General features: G+C 38.2%; 1 pseudogene; it reads right to left on the bottom strand.

Moving 5' to 3' along the window:
* Positions 1 to 4,299: 4,299 nt before the first annotated feature.
* LOC144228878 (large ribosomal subunit protein uL1 pseudogene) overlaps positions 4,300 to 5,991 on the bottom strand; it is a 6,058-nt pseudogene continuing 4,366 nt past the window's right edge.

Consider the following 5,991-nt stretch of genomic DNA (forward strand, 5'->3'; position numbering starts at 1 on the left):
GGTGAGGGTACCATTTCATGTATTCATAAAAACCAGAGATGCCTGAATCGTGACTAAAGTGAACTGAAGGCAAATTATGGAAGACCAATGTCTTCATCTAATTTCAATATGTGTATTATATATTGCAAAGTATTGCAGAAAAGTGAAATACTTTAGGACCAAAACTGTAAATACTTTCCTGGAAATGAAATATTAATTTCTCTTAAACAACAAATGTCATACTTTTAAAGTATCTTCAAGCCATGTGTTAATGATCAGGATCACAATGCCTCAGTAATTCTCCTCCTCAATGGAAAGGATATTTGGTAATAACAACACCCAGAATGCACCACTTCAGTGCCAGTCATGGCTTGGAACCAAATATTGGAATCATCTATAAAAATCTCTTAAAATTCTCAACCATTCTTCAAGATAGCTATTTTAAATCCTCATTTTATGGAGAAGGAAACATAGACTCAGGGGAAAAAATTCACTGAGTCAAATAAGGAAGAGGAAGAACCAGACTTTGAAACAGATTTGCCTGATCCAATGCAATATTCTATCCTCTATATTAAACGACACCATGTTCGTCCCTATTGTGATGACAGCATAATAGATTATCCTTGTCAGCTATAAACAATACATGCAGCTTAATATGTATAAATTGTCATTCAGTGCTGCTACAAATATATTACAAAATGGATGAAAAGAAAAAGAAAGAGCAAGGTCAATATTTTTACAAGCTTTACTACAGTATATTTACATTCTTCACAAGCCACTTACTTGAATTTGAGACTACACTACATCTCTTGTCACTTTCTCTCATCATTTTTCATCGCCTAGGCCCATCCTCACCCAGCAGTGTTGATGAAATAGCTACCAGGTGAAAAAGCGCAGTATGTATCTGGAAAATTGTCAGTTCTGTTTAAGAGGCTTAAGTATGCATCAGATGTTATAAGAAAGGCAAGACTGTTCTTACACCTGTCATTAGGGGCACTTGTTCGATGGGGGGAGCCATCTGGGTTTTGTGCAGCCTGAAGCTTGTCTGATTTGCACAGCCTCTTGAAGAGGAGAGATTATATAAATCTCAATATAAAATTGAGATTAAAGTTAAAGAATTAGGTTGGAAAAAGGACTATTTATTGGGGATGCCTGGCTGGCTCAGTGGGTAGAGGATGTGACTCTAGTTCTCAGGGTCATGGGTTCAAGCCCCATGTTGGGCATAAAGCCAACTTTAAAAAACATTTTAAAAAAGAAAAGGACGATTTATTGAAAATGGGAAAAGAAATAACAAATTATAAATTTTCAAAGCTGATATATACTGCAAGCACCACAAAATCCAGAAAAAAAAAAATTACTTAGTGAACTGCTTGAGACATCTGTGAAACACTTTTATCTCTGATATTTCTTGTCTGTGTACTTTTTGATTCGTTCTACGTGTTGCAAGAATTTTATAGTATCATTTTCTATACAGAATCCACTTGTAATGGTTAATTTTATGTGTCAACTTGACTGGACTAAAGGATGCCCAGATAGCTAGTAAAACATTATTTCTGGATATGTCTGTAAAGGCGGTTCCAGAAGAGATTAGCATTTGAATCCATAGACTGAATAAATGAGATTGGTTTCACCAGTCTGTGTGGACTTGATCCAATCCACTGAGGGCCTGAAGAGAACTAAAAGGTGGAGGAAGAATGAATTTGCCCTGTGCTTGAGCTAAGATGTTTATCTTTCTCGTTCTCCAATATAATTGTGCTTGGTTCTCTGGCCTTTCTACAACTGGGACTTACACCTTTGGCTCTTCTGGTTCTCAGGCATTCGGGTTTGGAGTAGAACAACATCACCAGCTTTCTTGAGTCACCATCTTGCAAATGGCTGACCATGGGACTTCTCGGCCTCTGTAACTGTATGAGTTAATCCCTCATAATAAATTTCTTTCTATAAATCTACATATATCCTATTGATTCTGTTTCTCTAGAGAACCCTGACTAATATACAAATTATTTGNATTTGTCAAACATGTTTTAGTCAAATATGCTTCACAAGTGTCAAATGCAGTTGTGCTCATCTGTTTAGATTCACTGCACTGTGGTAGTCGGGTTCTTTCTTTTTTTTTTAAGTTTATTTATTTTGAGACAGAGAGAGAGAAGGCACTGGGGAGAGGCAGAGAGAGAGGGAAAGAGAGGATCCCATCAGGCTCTAAGCCACCAGCAGATAGCCCAAGGCAGGGCTAGATCTCAGGACCCTGAGATCAGACCCAGCTGAAATCAAGAGTTGGATTCTTAACCAACTGCGCGACCCAGGCGCCTCTTTGATAGTGGGTTTTTAGGCTTCCATGCAAAGTATTTAGTTTTAAAGTTTCAGAATTGCTCAAGAATATATTCACCCTACGAATTCCAACAGGTTATGTTTAATTACTCACATATTAGGAAATTATTTTTGAAGGGTGGTTTGAATTTGAGTTTCTAAAAAATGCAGGAGGTATGAATAAAATAGCTTATAATAAACTCCTGTATTACATGAGAAGAACCTGTCAAATCACATTTTTGGGGCCTCTGAGTGGCTCAGTCAGTTAAGTGTCTGACTTCAGCTCAGGTCATGATCTCATGATTGGTGAGTTTGAGCCCTGCTTTGAACTCTGAGCTGACAATGCAGAGCCTCCTTGGGATTCTCTCTCTCTCTCCCTCTCTCTCTGCCCCTCCCCCACTGGCACTTTCTCTCTCTCTCTCAAAATAAATAAACTTAAAAAAATAACTACTCACAACATACACAAATTCTTTTCAATTGGCCAAACTGAATGCACACAATGCACACATACATGCACATACACAGAGAGTTTTACCTTTTCAATATAAATGCAAACTATATCTTGGTTGTTCAAAATTCAGATGTAAAAGCTTCAATTTTTTAAGTTTATTTATTTATTTTAGAGAGACAGAGAGCATGCTTGTGAGCAGGGTAGGGGCAGAGATAAAAAGAAGAGAGGGAAAGAATCCCAAGCACGGTCCCCACGATCAGCAAGGAACCCAGCTCAGGGCTTGATCTCATGAACCTCGAGATCATAACCTGAGCTGAAATCAAGACTTGGACACTTAACTGACTTAGCCACCCAGGTGCCCCCTGATGTAAACACTTTAAACAAAATATCGAGAGTGGATTCATCAGCCACTAGAGTCTTCTTCCTAGAGCAACCTAAATTTGTATTCAATAGAGCATTTACAGCCTGCCTTGCACTCCCGCGAAGAGCTAGGTCTCTAATGCAATCAAGAATACAAATTAATGTTGTGCCAATTAAATATGGGCTTCATGATAAACAGTGTAGTTGCAAGTGTCTTTCCTTCAGCCTGACAAGGTAGATACAGTTGTCAAATTTATGCTTTTCTTCAGTTTGTAAATCTTCCTTGATAGTGTTCTTGAATTTAATAGCACTCCTATTATTGCACTACTGAATACATCTTTTAATATTTAGAAACAGTTTTATTTTTGAAATGTATTTCTTCCTCCACTCACTGTTGATGAGATTCCCGCTGTTGTATGCCAGGTATTGTTCTGGAATCTAATGTTGACCTGGCAGGTAAAGGACAGATAATCTTACGTAAAAACAGAAAATGCAAATACTTCATAACTCATTGATTTATTAAAATGAATGAATTTATCTCTAGCCAGACATCTGGGGCTACAATTAGAATGTCTCTTTAATTTGAAGGATGAAAAAAAGGTCAAGTGCTCACAAGCCCTGTNCACTTGGGAAAGCAGAGATGGAAAAAGCAAAAGCAAAGAGGAGAGTCCAAAGGACCATGACAGGATCCAAGCAAATCTATTCTCATCTCTCTGAAGTATCTCAAAGCCCTGCTTTTGCAAATCATTTCTGTCCTCTAAAAGAGCATGAAATGTTTTTAGCAACCAATACTTGAAAGACCAGGGGCAGTCTGACTGGTTTTTGAGACAGACCATACTGGTGATGGGAACAAGACAGCAAAATACAAATGTGATCTCACCCAAACATTGACATTATGCTTCCCGGCTTTGTCATTGAGACAAACTATGAGAGGGTGGAGGACAAATGGAGTCCAAAATCCACCATATATACATATCATGCTAGACAGTTTTCAAAAAAGGGACATCTAACCATCTGGCCATAGCTTTTAGGCATTTGCCTGCCAAACTATGAAGAGAATAGTGAGAAGAAAAAGAACACAGAAAAAGCAAAAACTTGCATTAGATAATACCTTATCATTTTCTGTGGTTCTCGGTCATTAGGTTTGCTTTCTTTCTTTCTTTCTTTTTTAATGATAACACTAGGGTTTATTAAGCTGTGTCTTAGTACAGGCACTGGGGTTTGCGCATGGTCCTCCTGATGTATAAGCCTGACCATTCTGTCAATTTTTCTTGAGCAATGACACCAGGAAATTGACAGCTAAGTGGATGTACACTTAGCTGTACACAAGCTCATCGTCTGTCATCTTTATGTAGGCAGCAGCCAGGGCCAGACACAGCACCTTCTTCACCTGGAATTTGATCATAGACTTCATTTCATCCACTTTGGCCACCATGTTCTCATTGTGGGTCAGCAAGGAAGAGAAATTGCCAGCCTTATTCAGACCTGGACCCAGGATTCATGGGATCTGCTTGATCAGAGATTCTGAAGCCAAAACAGGATCATACTTCTTGCCCAGCTTCTTGACTAAGTTTTTATTCTTGTTGAGTTCTTCAGTGCCTCAGTGTCCATATGGGGAATGTCTATAACCATGGCCTCACCACAGTGCTGCTCGTCCCTCAAAACATACAGAGAACTTGGGGTAGGGAATGGACTTAAGCCTGATGGTGCCCAAGAAGTGTTTGTCCTTCTGAGGGTCATAGTTCTTTAAGCTGATCTGCAGCTCCACGGTCTCCAAACACTTCCGGAACTTACACTGGTCTCCGTGCAGGACGTCCCACATAGCCTCATACAAGACGTTGGGGAAGACTTTGCTGCTCAGGTTGCCTCACTGCAATAACCAGAAACGAGTGTCCCTAAGTTTCTTTCAACATTAAAGAGAGACAGTATGGCATAGAGAAACAAAGCAAAAACTCTAGAAATCAACTGCTGTAATTCAAATCTCAGCTCTGCCACTGACAAATTATGTGAATATCAACTCACTTAAGCTCTTTTGTGCCTCAGTTTCTTCTTTTACAAAACAGTAGAAATAATGGTATTTATATCAAATGTTCTTGAGGATTAGAAAAGAATACATATATATATATACATACACATATACATACATATATACATGTACATACATATATACATATATATGGTGGTAGTAGTTACGCATGAAAAAGGAACCATTAGCAGAGCTTCAAATATTACACAAAGTTTTTTCAGAGATACAAGTAAGCGGTAGGTTTTACATTTGTACTGTGCATCTTCTAGGCCAGCTCTCAAATAGATTTTCTCTAGAGCATGTTTTATTTAAAGGTATAAAGTGAATTTCAATTAACACAGTGCTAACATGTAAAGGATGTCCCCTACATGATATTTTCAATGTTGAAAAGACTGTTTTCCAAAATGTGAGGGTCAGAGCTGGGGTGGAGATGGGAGTTAGCATATTAAATAAGAGTGATAAACATTAATCGAGCCTCTACTAGATTAGCACATTTCATTTATTCTCATTTACTGCCTATACCCATCTCAAAAGGTTAAATATTATCTATCTTTTACAAATACGAAACCTGACATTCAGTGAGGTTAAGTGAATAACTCAAGGTCACACAACCAGAGAATAACATAATTGGGAGTTGAAGTAATGTTTATCCAGATGCATAAAATAATTAGGAGACCTAACATTTATTTTGTGCCTTCTGCATGTTCTGTGTTAGTGCCTTCATAGCACTATCACCCACTGATGGCCCAAGAGCCAATTATGTAAGGAATATTTATATTATCATTCCATGGATGAGGAAATTCAGGATTGGTGGGGTTGAATAACCTGGACCAGGTCTCAGAGACAAGAAGTACTAGGTAACAGATTT

Source organism: Crocuta crocuta, unplaced genomic scaffold (assembly GCF_008692635.1).
Source record: "Crocuta crocuta isolate KB4526 unplaced genomic scaffold, BGI_CrCroc_1.0 scaffold696, whole genome shotgun sequence".
In the NCBI taxonomy this organism is placed as follows: Eukaryota; Metazoa; Chordata; class Mammalia; order Carnivora; family Hyaenidae; genus Crocuta; species Crocuta crocuta.